The sequence below is a fragment of the Oncorhynchus mykiss genome, chromosome 32 (genome assembly GCF_013265735.2).
Source record: "Oncorhynchus mykiss isolate Arlee chromosome 32, USDA_OmykA_1.1, whole genome shotgun sequence".
NCBI lineage: Eukaryota > Metazoa > Chordata > Actinopteri > Salmoniformes > Salmonidae > Oncorhynchus > Oncorhynchus mykiss.
Genome location: NC_050572.1, coordinates 8,984,332 through 9,000,710, shown reverse-complemented (window position 1 = coordinate 9,000,710; position 16,379 = coordinate 8,984,332).

Below are 16,379 nucleotides of genomic sequence, written 5' to 3'. Positions count from 1 at the left end.
TTTTTTTATTGATTTAACTAGGCAAGTCAGTTAAGAACAAATTCTTATTTTCAATGACGGCCTAGGAACAGTGGGTTAACTGCCTTGTTCAGGGGCAGAACGACAGATTTGTACCTTGTCAACTCGGGGACATGAACTTGCAGCCTTTGGGTTACTAGTCCAACTGCTCTAACCACTAGGGTCCATTAACGGTCTGATGTCAGATGCCTTCACCCTCCACGGAGGATCAGGCCATAGGTTCGTTTTCTCACCGTTGCTCTTTATCCTGTCTTTAGAACCCTTAGCTTGCTTACTCAGAGATCGTAAAAGGAATTAAAATAGGTAAAGAGATGTCAAACTAAGCTTCTATGCAGATGACATAGGGGAAAGTGGGGTATGTTGATCCCTGTTTTTTTTTTACATTCAGCATCACTCCATCAAGGGAAATATAGTATTATTTCTAACACAGACATCTACATATATTTCAGGATGTTGTGTATCCCTGAGAAACAGTCAGAATTCATGTAAACATTACAGTTTTGAAAACATAGGGTAAGTTAAGTTGCCTACAATTTTTTTTGTACTGAACGAAATATTACCGCGACCTTTTTAAAACCATGTCTATCTTTATTTCCCAAACACAATTCAACACATTCACAATCATTTTTTGTTGTTGTATTTTAATAATTTTAAGTGTCTTTCAACACTGTGTGATCACGCTCTCCGCAGCCAATGTGGGTAAGACCTTTAAACAGGTCAACATTCACAAGGCCGCAGGGCCAGACGGATTACCAGGACGTGTACTGCGCTGACCAACGGGCAAGTGTCTTCACTGACATTTGCAACCTCTCCCTCACTGAGTCTATAATACCAACATGATTTAAGCAGACCACCATAGTCCCTGTGCCTGAGAACACCAAGGTAACCTGTCTAAATGACTACTGACCTGTAGCACTCACGTCTGTAGCCATGAAATGCTTTGAAAGGCTGGTCATGGCTCACAGCAACACCATTATCCCAGAAACCCTAGACCCAGTCCAATTTGCATACCGCCCTAACAGATCCACAGAGGACGCAATCTCTATTGCACTCCACACTGCCCTTTCACACCTGGACAAAAGGAACACCTATGTGAGAATGCTATGCATTGACTACAGCTCAGTGTTCAACACCATTGCGCCCTCAAAGTTCATCAATAAGCTAAGGACCCTGGGACTAAACACCTCCCTCTGCAACTGGACCCTGGACTTCCTGACGGGCTGCCCCCCAGATGGTAAGGGTAGGTAACAACACATCCGCCACGCTGATCCTCAACACAGGGGCCCCTCAGGGGTGCGTTCTCAGTCCCCTCCTGTACTCCCTGTTCGCTCATGACTGCACGGCCATGCACGACTCCAACACGATCATTAAGTTTGCCGATGACACAACAGTGGCCTGATCACCGACAACAACGAAACAGCCTATAGGGAGGAGGTCAGAGACCTGGCCATGCGGTGCCAGGACAACAACCTCTCCTTCAACGTGATCAAGACAAAGGAGATGATTGTGGACTACAGGAAAAGGAGGACCGAGCACACCCCCATTCTCATCAACGGGTTGTAGTGGAGCAGGTTGAGAGTGTCCACATCACCAACAAACCTACATGGTCCAAGCACACCAAGACAGTCGTGAAGAGGGCAAGACAAAACCTATTCCCCCTCAGGAGATTGAAAATATTTGGCATGGGTCCTCAGATCCTCAAAAGGTTCTACAGCTGCACCATCGAGAACATCTTGACTGATTGCATCATTGCCTGGTATGGCAACTGCTCAGCCTCCGACCACAAGGCACTACAGAGGGTAGTGCTGACGGCCCAGTACATCACTGGGGCCAAGCTTCCTGCTATCCAGGACCTCTGTACCAGGCGGTGTCAGAGGAAGACCCTAAAAATGGTCAAAGACTCCAGCCACCCTAGTCACAGACTGATCTCTCCGCTGCCGCACGGCAAGAGGTACCGGAGCTCCAAGTCTACTCCCAAGCCATAAGACTCCTGAACATCTAATCAAATGGATACCCAGACTATTTGCATTGCCCCCATCCCCCCTACTGAACAGGAAACAAACGTATTGATCCCCCCTCCAACGTCTACTGAACAGGAAACAAACGTATTGATCTCCCCTCCAACGTCTACTGAACAGGAAACAAACGTATTGATCTCCCCTCCAACGTCTACTGAACAGGAAACAAACGTATTGATCTCCCCTCCAACGTCTACTGAACAGGAAACAAACGTATTGATCTCCCCTCCAACGTCTACTGAACAGGAAACAAACGTATTGATCTCCCCTCCAACGTCTAGTGAACAGGAAACAAACGTATTGATCTCCCCTCCAACGTCTACTGAACAGGAAACAAACGTATTGATCTCCCCTCCAACGTCCACTGAACAGGAAACAAACGTATTGATCTCCCCTCCAACGTCTACTGAACAGGAAACAAACGTATTGATCTCCCCTCCAACGTCTACTGAACAGGAAACAAACGTATTGATCTCCCCTCCAACGTACATGTGTGTGTGTACTCCTGTAGATGATAGATACTGTATGTCAATCTTAAGAAATCACTGCTTCCTTCCTTCCTCTTTCCACATTCTAGAATGTTATCGTTATATGATGATCTATGAGAATGCTTTGTTTTGGAAAGTGACAAATTTAAAGAATTTATTCAATTGGTTGAAGAAAAAAAATATCCCATAAAAATATTAGTCCAAAATATTTTTCAAATTGTTTAAATGTCTGTGGGGTTCTCTTGTCTTTCCATCAAGGTGGTGGTTTAGATATGTATTTTTTTGGGGGGGGGTTCAGCTTGTCAAAGAGAGAGATTCTTCTCACGTGTGCCCCTGTAGCGACGAAATAGAATGTTGGTGTGCTGTCTACGCATTCCAGAACATCTGTCTGTCCTTTGACACAGCCAGCCCTGTAACATGATGCTGGAATGAGAGACAGACAGACAGGGGTTTGTTAACGCATGCACACACACACACACACACACACACACACACACACACACGTATCCCACATCCCAGACAACAAACTCTTTCAGTCTCTTTCTCGTTCACACACACACACACGTTTCCACCCCCCCCCCCCCCCACCCACACCTGTCCTGCAGTCAGACCCAACGGATGGCCAGTAATGGCCCCTTCAGTCTCAGTGCAAGCCAAGCCAGCAGATAATTTCTAGCCCTTTCCCTTTGGTTCAGGTTTGGAGATCCTGAAATCCCTAAGTGAACTCCTGTTCTATAAATATACCTCCCTCTCTGTTTAACTGGGCATTGACCCTTAGAATCAGGATGAGCCAAACACACTTTGGCTTTCTGTTCTTCAGTGAAACTTTCCAATCCCTTACTCTGCTGGACCACATTCCCGGGCGGACTGGCGGACTCAAGGATGATTCCAGTAAACCTGTGTTTCATCAGCTGCTTCCGGCCACCTTGGTGAAACACAAATCAGTGAATACCAGATTGTCATCTATCCGTTGCACTAACTCTGTCATCCTGTGCCCTCTGTCATCCTGTGCCCTCTGTCATCCTGTGCCCTCTGTCATCCTGTGCCCTCTGTCATCCTGTGCCCTCTGTCATCCTGCGCCCTCTGTCATCCTGCGCCCTCTGTCATCCTGCGCCCTCTGTCATCCTGCGCCCTCTGTCATCCTGCGCCCTCTGTCATCCTGCGCCCTCTGTCATCCTGCGCCCTCTGTCATCCTGCGCCCTCTGTCATCCTGCGCCCTCTGTCATCCTGCGCCCTCTGTCATCCTGCGCCCTCTGTCATCCTGCGCCCTCTGTCATCGCGCCCTCTGTCATCCTGCGCCCTCTGTCATCCTGCGCCCTCTGTCATCCTGCGCCCTCTGTCATCCTGCGCCCTCTGTCATCCTGCGCCCTCTGTCATCCTGCGCCCTCTGTCATCCTGCGCCCTCTGTCATCCTGCGCCCTCTGTCATCCTGCCCTCTGTCATCCTGCCCTCTGTCATCCTGCCCTCTGTCATCCTGCCCTCTGTCATCCCGCCCTCTGTCATCCTGCTCTGTTACAGACTGCTCTTTTATAGACTGCTCTCTTACAGACTGCTCTGTATGTAGCCATTCCAAAACAAACTGTCAAATCTGAAGCATATGTAACCTTGTGTTACTTTGTCATATCTTAGTGCTTATGCCTTGTATTCTCGACTCCACTAGGATATGCACACGGTTACACATCATCTTGTGGTATATATCAGAGGATAGGCTTTGTACAGTAGGATAATATACAGTACCCATCAGAAGAGTGTGCAAAGCTGTCGTCAAGGCAAAGGGTGGCGACTTTGAAGAATCTCCAATATATTGTAACGGCTGTTGGTAGGAGTGGAGGACCAAGGTGCAGCGTGGTACGTGTTCATGCTATTTTATTATGAACGAACACGAGACCAAAAATGATCAAAGCGGCACAAACGAAACAGCTCTATCTGGTGCAGAAACACACAAAACAGAAAACAACTACCCACAAAAACACAGGTGAGCAAAAGGCTACCTAAGTATGGCTCTCAATCAGAGACAACGATAGACAGCTGCCTCTGATTGAGAACCACACCCGGCCAAACACACAGAAATAGAAAACATAGAACAAAACAGAATGCCCACCCCAAACTCACGCCCTGACCAAACCAAAAATAGAGACATTGAGACGTTGTTTAACACTTTTTTTGGTTACTACATGATTCCATATGGGTTATTTCATAGATGTGATGTCTTCACTATTATTCTACAATGTAGAAAATAGTAAAAACAAAGAAAAACCCTTGAGTGAGTAGGTGTTTTCCAAAACTTTTGACCGGTACTGTACATGCTTTACATTTTGGTAGGATAACAAGACTTTAACATTGATAACTACATTCATGATAAACTGTCTGTTCCTTTCTAAAGATCATATCTACATTCCTGTTACTGTTATTCCAAGCGAGCCTCCCTTTCACCGACCACATTGTCATCAGTGTTGGAAAAAGGGGGAAGGCCCTGCTAAGCTTTTTATTTCAAACAGATATCTGTGAATTATGAAGGTTTGACATTCATGTTCTATTCCTGTGGGGGAACCCCACCAAAGCTCAGGGGTGGTCCTGTTCATTTCAGGCCCGTGCAGAGGCATGCGATATGACATCAGCCAAAGCACTGTGAATGGCTGTGGTTGGAGTTCTGGGGACCTTTGAAGTCTTCCCTCCCTCACTCCCTAGCTTAGTGAGTTAGGTTTGCCTCTACTGTATCTATACACTAACCCACGGCCATGGTAACAGCAGGGATTCATTGATTTATTGGACATTCTCCATTCTTCAGAGGAAATGGATAACTGCACATTTTCTGGGGTGTGTTACCAGCTTAGAAAAGTAGGAGAAGCAGGAAAAGAAGGATCATAACTCACTGACTGGTACGGACTCGACCTGAGACTGACTGGGAGGGACATGACCTGAGACTGACTGGGAGGGACATGACCTGAGACTGACTGGGAGGGACTCGACCTGAGACTGACTGGGAGGGACTCGACCTGAGACTGACTGGGAGGGACTCGACCTGAGACTGACTGGGAGGGACTCGACCTGAGACTGACTGGGAGGGACTCGACCTGAGACTGACTTGGGGGGACTCAACCTGAGACTGACTGGGAGGGACTCGACCTGAGACTGACTGGGAGGGACTCGACCTGAGACTGACTGGGAGGGACTCGACCTGAGACTGACTGGGAGGGACTTGACCTGAGACTGACTGGGAGGGACTCGACCTGAGACTGACTGGTAGGGACTCGACCTGAGACTGACTGGGAGGGACTCGACCTGAGACTGACTGGGAGGGACTCGACCTGAGACTGACTGGAAGGGACTAGACCTGAGACTGACTGGGAGGGACTAGACCTGAGACTGACTGGGGGGACTCAACCTGAGACTGACTGGGGGGACTAGACCTGAGACTGACTGGGAGGGACTAGACCTGAGACTGACTGGGCTCTAATGGCAACGAGATTAGGAAGGATTTGACCTGAGACTGACTGGGCTCTAATGGCAACCAGATTGGGAAGGACTCGACCTGAGACTGACTGGACTCTAATGGCAACCAGATTGGGAAGGACTCGACCTGAGACTGACTGGGCTCTAATGGCAACCAGATTGGGAAGGACTCAACCTGAGACTGACTGGGCTCTAATTGCAACAGATTGGGAGGGACTCGACCTGAGACTGACTGGAAAGGACTAGACCTGAGACTGACTGGGAAGGACTAGACCTGAGACTGACTGGGAGGGACTCGACCTGAGACTAACTGGGAGGGACCTGACATGAGACTGACTGGGAAGGACTAGACCTGAGACTGACTGGGAGGGACTAGACCTGAGACTGACTGGGGGGACTCGACCTGAGACTGACTGGAGGAACTAGACCTGAGACTGACTGGGAGCGACTAGACTTGAGACTGACTGGGCTCTAATGGCAACGAGATTAGGAAGGATTTGACCTGAGACTGACTGGGCTCTAATGGCAACCAGATTGGGAAGGACTCGACCTGAGACTGACTGGGCTCTAATGGCAACCAGATTGGGAAGGACTCGACCTGAGACTGACTGGGCTCTAATTGCAATCAGATTGGGAGGGACTAGACCTGAGACTGACTCAAAAAGCAACCAGATTGGGAGGGAGTAGACCTGAGACTGACTCTAATGGCAACCAGATTGGGAAGGACTCAACCTGAGACTGACTCTGATGGCAATCAGACTGGGAGGGACTCGACCTGAGACTGATTCTAATGGCAACCAGACTGAGAGGGACTCGACCTAAGACTGACTCTAATGGCAACCAGACTGGGAGGGACTCGACCTGAGACTGATTCTAATGGCAATCAGACTGGGAGGGACTCGACCTGAGACTGATTCTAATACCAACCAGACTGGGAGGGACTCGACCTGAGACTGACTCTAATGGCAATCAGACGGGAAGGGACTAGACCTGAGACTGACTCTAATGGCAATCAGATTGGGAGGGACTCGACCTGAGACTGACTTGGCTCTAATGGCAACCAGATTGGGAGGGACTCGACCTAAGACTGTCTCTAATGGCAATCAGACTGGGAGGGACTCGACCTGAGACTGATTCTAATGGAAACCAGACTGAGAGGGACTCGACCAAAGACTGACATCAAGTTCATAAATTGCCTGGCTGGGCTGATGAGACAGTGGATTGCAGCAGTCAGATTAAACAGAGTAAATAGGCATTTTAACGTCATAGATTTAGCCGGTGGCAACTTGTGGAATAGACACCGGCTGGAATGCGGTTTTGAGTGTGCATGAGTGTGTATGAGTGTTTTTTATTTATAAAAAATAAAATAAACTTTATTTATACAGGTTTTTCTCATTGAGATAACATCTCTTTCCCAAGAGAGACCTGGTCCAATAGCAACAGGGGGACAGGGGGAACAAAGTTTCAGACAGAACAACTTACATACACTAACACAACATTAAACAAAACTATAAACACACATACAGTACAGTTTATATGAGTGTGCAGGAGAGTGTATGAGTGTGTAGAAGAGTGTATGAGTGTGTAGGAGAGTGTAGGAGAGTGTAGGAGTGTGCATGAGTGTGTAGGAGAGTGTAGGAGTGTGCATGAGTGTGTAGGAGAGTGTAGGAGAGTGTAGGAGTGTGCATGAGTGTGTAGGAGAGTGTAGGAGTGTGCATGAGTGTGTAGGAGAGTGTAGGAGAGTGTATGAGTGTGTAGGAGAGTGTATGAGAGTGTAGGAGAGTGTATGAGTGTGTAGAAGAGTGTATGAGTGTGTAGGAGAGTGTATGAGTGTGTAGAAGAGTGTATGAGTGTGTAGGAGAGTGTAGGAGAGTGTATGAGTGTGTATGAGTGTGTAGGAGAGTGTAGGAGAGTGTAGGAGTGTGCATGAGTGTGTAGGAGTGTGCATGAGTGTGTAGGAGAGTGTAGGAGAGTGTATGAGTGTGCATGAGTGTGTAGGAGAGTGTAGGAGTGTGCATGAGTGTGTAGGAGAGTGTAGGAGTGTGCATGAGTGTGTAGGAGAGTGTAGGAGAGTGTATGAGTGTGTAGGAGAGTGTAGGAGAGTGTAGGAGTGTGTATGAGTAAAGCCCTGAGTTTTTCCTGACGAAATAACCTGACCCTGAAAATCTCCTGGCCCTAGTTATGTACCTTAGTGATGTATGGCATGGTTGATTAATTTATTACTCTGTTTATATCCAGGCTTGACTGTTGAGAAGACAGACAGGCCATCATTTCCCCGGGGGTGGTTAAGTTAAAGGTCAAATCTGCGATTGCTACATAAACATTTTGAATTTTAAATGTAATATGTATATCCATTAATTTTGAACTGCAGATTTCCCTTTTAAATCTCCATGTTGAAAGAGGACAGTAGGTGACTCTGAAACTCTATACACTCTCTGGCCAAGTGAACACATTGTCCAATTACAGACTTTCACTGTAGCACAGGTGGTAACCATTAAGGATAGGCTACTGCTTAGCTGCCGCCGAATGAGAAGAAGTTTAAACCTGAATTCAAAGTTATGGCAACTGGCTTAAATCTATTTGCGGTTGAACTTTCATTGCTATTGATGGTTTGCATTTTATTAGAGAAGACCAGATCTTCCTAAATTTAGCTGTCATCGAGCCGGCTCCTTCGTGAATAACACACACACACACACACACACACACACACACACACCAGAGCCGGGTCAGTGCAATGACTGTCCGTCTGTCTCCAAGCAGAATCCAGGAGTAATACACAGCTGTTGTGCCCACCCCTCCCTCGCTCTGAAAATCTGCAGCTGTATAATTGGATTACAGAGTCGGTGTGTGTGTGTGTGTGTGTGTGTGTGTGTGTGTGTTCGCAGAGGGAAAAGGGCAACCAGTAAGTCAGGAACAAAGCAGGGTTTACAGGCAGGTGCATGAAAAACAGAAAAAGAGAGCAATCAGCCGGTTGTAAGTGGCTTCCTGTTCCTGACACTATCAAGAGCTTTGTTGTCAATGATTCAACCTTTATTCAGTCTGTGGTCAGTCAGTCAGTCAGTCAGTGGCCCCACTGTGAGAGACCTTGGTTAACAGTATTTTTATGTCTGTCAAATCAAATCAAATCACATTTTATTGGTCATGCACACATATTTAGCAGATGTTATTGCGGGTGTAGCGAAATGCTTGTGTTCCTAGCTCCAACAGTGCAGTAGTATCTAACAATTTACAACAATACACAAATCTAAAAGTCAAATTATGGAATTTTTTCAGCCTCCTGAGGTTGAAGAGGCACTGCTACGCCTTCCTCACCACAGTGCCAGTGATGTGTACGCCGAGGAACTTACATTTTTCTACCTTCTCCACTGCGGTCCCGTCGATGTGGATAAGGGAGTGCTCACTCTGCTGTTTCCTGAAGTCCACGATCAGCTCCTTCATTTTGTTGACGTTGAGGGAGAGGTTATTTCCCTGACACCACTCTGCCAGGGCCCTCACCTCCTCCCTGTAGGCTGTCTGGTCGTGGTTGGTAATCAGGCCTACTACTGTTGTGTCGTCTGCAAACTTGATGATTGAGTTGGAGGCGTGCGTGGCCACTCAGTCATGGGTGAAGAGGGAGCACAGGAGGGGCTGAGCACACATCCTTGTGGGGCACATATTGAGGATTAGCTAAGTAGAGGTGTTGTTTCTTACCCTTGACCCCCTGGGGGTCGGCCCGTCAGGAAGTTCAGGACCCAGTGGCACAGGGTGGGGTCCAGACCCAGGGCCCGGAGCTTAATGATGTGCTTGGAGGATTCAACTATTGAGTTGAAGGCTGAGCTATAGTCAATGTACGGTTGTTACATTCCACAGGTGCACATAAGCATGGAAGGTGATGCGGACATGTGTTTGGGGGGGAGGGGGGTTCAGTGTGTTTGTTCAGCATATGTTTGTGTGAGTGCACATGCGTGTACTGTGTGGGGACGTCGAATGAGACAGTGTAACCTTGTGGTTGTACTGCAAGTATTAGCTAGCGTTGAAATTGGCTTGTGGTTCTTCTACCAGTACCTACAGTCCCATTTAATTCTCTATGTGAATCATCTCATACAAAACACGCCTGAAGTCTACAATTAGGTATAAGCCTGCTGTTATTATGCAAACAACGCTCATTTAAAGACTCGCGATAAATACATTAGAGACTTACTTAAGAACCAGATCTTTTTTTCATTCAACAAACTGAACTAATAAAAAGAAGGAAAATAACAGAAACATCTAGAAGACTGTAGGAATGTTCTTTACTGCAGCCGTGCTTCTCGTTCAGGACAGGAAGTGCCAGTCAAACCGCAAAAAATGCCAAGCACTACAGCAGACATGGCTTTCCACAGGAGAAACAGAGGGAGGGAGGGAGGGAGGGAGGAATAGAAAGGGAGGGAGGGAGGGAGGGAGGGAGGGAGGGAGGGAGGGAGCGAGGGAGGGATAGAAAGGGAGGGAGGGAGGGAGGGAGGGAGGGAGGGAGGGAGGGAGGGAGGGAGGGAGGGAGGGAGGGAGGGAGGGAGGGAGGGATAGAAAGGGAGGGAGGTAGGGAGGGAGAAATAGAAAGGGAGGGAGGGAGGGAGGGAGGGAGGGAGGGAGGGAGGGAGGGAGGGAGGGAGGGAGGGAGGGATAGAAAGGGAGGGAGGGAGAAATAGAAAGGGAGGGAGGGAGAAATAGAAAGGGAGGGAGGGAGGGAGGGAGGGAGGGAGGGAGGGAGGGAGGGAGGGAGGGAGGGATAGAAAGGGAGGGAGAAATAGAAAGGGAGGGAGGGAGGGAGAAATAGAAAGGGAGGGAGGGAGAAATAGAAAGGGAGGGAGGGAGGGAGGGAGGGAGGGAGGGAGGGATAGAAAGGGAGGGAGGGAGAAATAGAAAGGGAGGGAGGGAGGGATAGAAAGGGAGAAATAGAAAGGGAGGGAGGGAGGGAGGGAGGGAGGGAGGGAGGGAGGGAGGGAGGGAGGGAGGGAGGGAGGGAGGGAGGGAGGGAGGGAGAAATAGAAAGGGAGGGAGGGAGGGAGGGAGGGAGGGAGGGAGGGAGGGAGGGAGGGAGGGAGGGAGGGAGGGAGGGAGGGAGGGAGGGAGGGATAGAAAGGGAGGGAGGTAGGGAGGGAGAAATAGAAAGGGAGGGAGGGAGGAGGGAGGGAGGGAGGGAGGGAGGGAGGGAGGGAGGGAGGGAGGGAGGGATAGAAAGGGAGGGAGGGAGAAATAGAAAGGGAGGGAGGGAGAAATAGAAAGGGAGGGAGGGAGGGAGGGAGGGAGGGAGGGAGGGAGGGATAGAAAGGGAGGGAGGGAGAAATAGAAAGGGAGGGAGGGAGGGAGAAATAGAAAGGGAGGGAGGGAGAAATAGAAAGGGAGGGAGGGAGGGAGGGAGGGAGGGATAGAAAGGGAGGGAGGGAGAAATAGAAAGGGAGGGAGGGAGGGATAGAAAGGGAGAAATAGAAAGGGAGGGAGGGAGGGAGGGAGGGAGGGAGGGAGGGAGGGAGGGAGGGAGGGAGGGAGGGAGAAATAGAAAGGGAGGGAGGGAGGGAGGGAGGGAGGGAGGGAGTGTGTGTGAGAAAGAAAGAACAGAGGATAAAGCGAGAGAGAGACACAGACAGACAAATGTGATGTGAGAAAATCATAGCAGGGCAAAAAAAATAATCAAACATCGACAAGAACATAAGCTGACCCCTTTACTACACCTGATGACAGACTGATGACATCACCACACCTACAGGCACTCACACAGACTCAATGGGGCTTTCCTATGGAGTGCAGATACATCATGAATAGGGCTTTCCTATGGAGTGCAGATACATCATGAATAGGGCTTCCCTATGGAGTGCCAGATACATCATGAATAGGGCTTTCCTATGGAGTGCCAGATACATCATGAATAGGGCTTTCCTATGGAGTGCCAGATACATCATGAATAGGGCTTTCCTATGGAGTGCAGATATACTGTATCATGAATGGGTCTAGCATGTCTATGTCTGAGAACATAATATCTGGGTGTTATGGCCTAAGTCATCTCCTATGATATTAATACATGCTGAGTGGTGACTATCACTACCCAGAGATGGAACCCACTGATGAAGCTCATTACTTCAACAACAGCCAGGACATAGTTCCCTTCCCAAAATGTCTAATATTATGTTACACTTTAATGGAGGAAATCTTAGATCTCAACTGCAGTCAATTTTAGCTCTGAATAACTGTTAACTGTGTGAACGAGTCAGACACCTCTGTGTGAACGAGTCAGACACCTCTGTGTGAGCGAGTCAGAGCCCTCTGTGTGAGCGAGTCAGAGTCCTCTGTGTGAGCGAGTCAGAGCCCTCTGTGTGAGCGAGTCAGAGCCCTCTGTGTGAGCGAGTCAGAGCCCTCTGTGTGAGCGAGTCAGAGCCCTCTGTGTGAGCGAGTCAGAGCCCTCTGTGTGAGCGAGTCAGAGCCCTCTGTGTGAGCGAGTCAGAGCCCTCTGTGTGAGCGAGTCAGAGCCCTCTGTGTGAGTGATAATATAACACCCCCTAGCAGCGGAGAATATATCCATTTATCCAGACAGGAAGCAGTCCATATATCCAGACAGGAAGCAGTCCATACATCCAGACAGGAAGCAGTCCATATATCCAGACAGGAAGCAGTCCATATATCCAGAAAGGAAGCAGTCCATAAATCCAGACAGGAAACCCTGTGCAACTACACTACCAGTAAAACATTTTAGAACACCTACTCATTCAAGGGTTTTTCTTTATTTTTACTATTTTCTACATTGTAGAATAATAGCAAAGACATCAACACTATGAAATGACACATATGGAATCATGTAGTAACCAAAAAAGTGTTAAACAACTCAATATATTTGAAATTTGAGATTCTTCAAATAGCCACCCTTTGCCTTGATGACAGCTTTGCACACTCTTGGCATTCTCTCAACTAGCTTTACATAGAATGCTTTCCCAACAGTCTTGAAGGAGTTACCACATATGCTGAGCACTTGTTGGCTGCTTTTCCTTCACTCTGCGGTCCGACTCATCCCTAACCATCTCAATTGGGTTGAGGTTGGGGGATTGTGGAGGCCAGGTCATCTGATACAGCACTCCATCACTCTCCTTCTTGGTAAAATAGCCCTTACATAGCCTGGAAGTGTGTTTTGGGTCATTGTCCTGTTGAAAAACAAATGATAGTCCCACTAAGCCCAAACCAGATGGGATGGTGTATCGCTGCAGAATGCTATAGTAGCCATGCTGGTTAAGTGTGTCTTGAATTCTAAATAAATCACTGACAGTGTCACCAGCAAAGAACCTCCACACCATAACACCTCCTCCTCCATGCTTAACGGTGGGAAATGCACATGCAGAGATCATCCTTTCACCCACACCACATCTCACAAAGACATGGCAGTTGGAACCAAACATTTCCAATTTGGACTCCAGACCAAAGGACAAATTTCCACCGGTCTAATCCCCAAGCAAGTCTCTTCTTATTATTGGTGTCCTTTAGTAGTGGTTTCTTTGTAGCAATTCAACCATGAAGGCCTGATTCACACAGTCTCCTCTGAACAGTTGATGTTGAGATGTGTCTGTTACTTGAACTCTGTGAAGCATTTATTTGGGCTGCATTTTCTGAGGCTGGTAACTCTAATGAACGTATCCTCTGCCGCAGAGGTAACTCTGGGTCCTCCGTCCCTGTGGTGGTCCTCATGAGAGCCAGTTTCATCATAGCGCTTGATGGTTTTTGCGACTGCACTTGAAGAAACGTTCAATGTTCTTGAAATGTTCCGTATTGACAGACCTTCATGTTTTAAAGTAATGATGGACTGTCGTTTCTCTTTGCTTATTTGAGTTGTTCTTGCCATAGTATGGACTTGGTCTTTTACCAAATAGGGCTATCTTCTGTATACCACTGATTGGCTCAAACAAATGAACTTTTTAGAAGGAACACCTGTTAATTGAAATGCATTCCAGGTGACTACCTCATGAAGCTGGTTGAGAGAATGCCAAGAGTGTGCAAAGCTGTCCTCAAGGCAAAGGGTGGCTACTTCGAAGAATCTCAAATATAAAAAAAATATTTTGATTTGTTGAAACACTTTTTTTTGGTTACTACATGATTCCATATGTGTTATTTCATAGTTTTGATGTCTTCACTATTATTCTACAATGTAGAAAATAGTAAAAAATAAAGAAAAACTATTGAAATGAGTAGGTGTTCTGAAGCGTTTGACTGGTAGTGTAGGAAGAAGCCCCCTGCTGAGGAACTAATTACAGTCATTCTCACACAGCTTAGTTACTTACACACACACACACACAATCACACACACGCACACAGCTATGTAGAGTTACACAACACACAGATGCTCTGATAAACATGATGCAACAACAGCTCTGTGGACAGGAGAAAACAGATCACCTTCAGATCAAACACTGTGTAGTTAGTTGCTGGTCTTTTGTACATATTTTGGCTTAAATTAGGCTTCTTTAGTTTATTCTGTTTTACAACACTATTATATCACATTGTATGTACATTTCATAGTATACAATAAATATTAGCTTACACAATAAATAACAATCTCTCTGTTATTTATCATCAGAGCATTCAAAATGGTAGTTTCAGCTGGTCAAGACAAAACATTGGTTTGACCTGTCTGCCAGAGAGTCTCAGTTGTCCTGGTACATGGTGACTGCCTGGAGCAGAGAGCTGTTTTGACTGCTTAGTTCTGGCGGAGGTCGCCGTGACCCCTTGGGATTTCAACTGGAGAGAATCTGGGAGGAAATACCACTGGCAAGGAGAGAGGACAGGCTGGGCATGGCTCGGGGGTGGGCCTCCATTGAGCTCCTCGGGGTGTGAGGGGGCTGGAGTGGCGGGAGAGCTGGGGTGGCGGGAGGGCTGGGGTGGCGTCGCACAGCGTTTGCTGCCTGTGAGCTGACAGCCTTCAAGGGTGAAGGAGGGGGATTTTTCAGACCAAATCCCACAGGTGCGAGGCCCCCCCCCCCCTCCTCCTCCTCTCTAAGCCATCTCATAGTTTCCTCCGAGCACGTTCACACACCCTGGTCACGTCCCAAATGGCACCCTATTCCCTATATAGTGCACTACTTTAGACCAGAGCCCTATTCCCTATATAGTGCACTACATTAGACCAGAGCCCTATAGAACCCTATTCCCTATATAGTGCACTACATTAGACCAGAGCCCCTATTCCCTATATAGTGCACTACATTAGACCAGAGCCCTATTCCCTATATAGTACACTACTTTAGACCAGAGCCCTATTCCCTATATAGTGCACTACATTAGACCAGAGCCCTATTCCCTATATAGTGCACTACATTAGACCAGAGCCCTATAGGTTCCTATTCCCTATATAGTGCACTACATTAGAACAGAGCCCCTATTCCCTATATAGTGCACTACATTAGACCAGAGCCCCTATTCCCTATATAGTGCACTACATTAGACCAGAGCCCTATTCCCTATATAGTGCACTACATTAGACCAGAGCCCTATAGGTTCCTAGTGCACGATTTAGGGAATAGGGTGCCATTTTGGGATGAGATCCAAGACAGGAGAGACCCTTGAAGGCCTTCCAGCTTCAACATTTGGCCCGTCTGGAAGGAATTAAGAGGGGGGGGGGGGGGGGGGGTGTGTATGAGGTGGTCGGACCAATTTCCCAGAGTCAGGGAGACACACCCAAAATACTGCACCATCGCATCCAGAGTTCTGTCCCTTTCTCTCCCTGCCTAGCGCCACCGTTCTCTGTTCCCTCTCCTCCCTGCCATGTCCCCCCTGAAACATCATGCCATTTCCACTTTCTCATCTTCACGCAGAAAGACTACATCGATATTGGACATGTTGTACTGGACATGTTGTCCAGTACAACCTCAAGGTTCCTTCCTCTAGCCGGTCCCTGATTAGACCCTTTACTCAGACATCCTCAGTCTGCATGGGTCTGATGATTGGTCAGACTCAGAGGGTGTGTCCCAAAATGGCACCCCTGTTACCTATGGGGGGCCCTGGTCAAAAGTAGTGCACTATATAGGGAATAGGGTGCTATTTGGGATACAGGCCTGAGAGCCAGTGGCTGTGACTGCAGCTCCATTACGGTAAGTCTTGCTCAGTCTCTAGGGCTGGTAGAGTAAGAATATCACAGAGAGAGAGAGAGAGAGGCCAACTGGCCCAGGATCAATCAGACACACTGCCAGATAGGATCAACAACATTTTTATGTATGCCTTTAAGCAAGGTATTTTCTCTCTCTCTCACACTCCTCCTCTATCTCTCACACTCCCCCACTCTCTATTTCTCTCACACTCCCTCTCACGCTCCCCCCTCTCTCTCACACCCCCTCTCTCTCTCTCTTTCTCTCTCTCTCTCTCACACCCCCTCTCTCTATCTCGCCTGCTCTCTCTCTCACTAACCCCTCTCTAT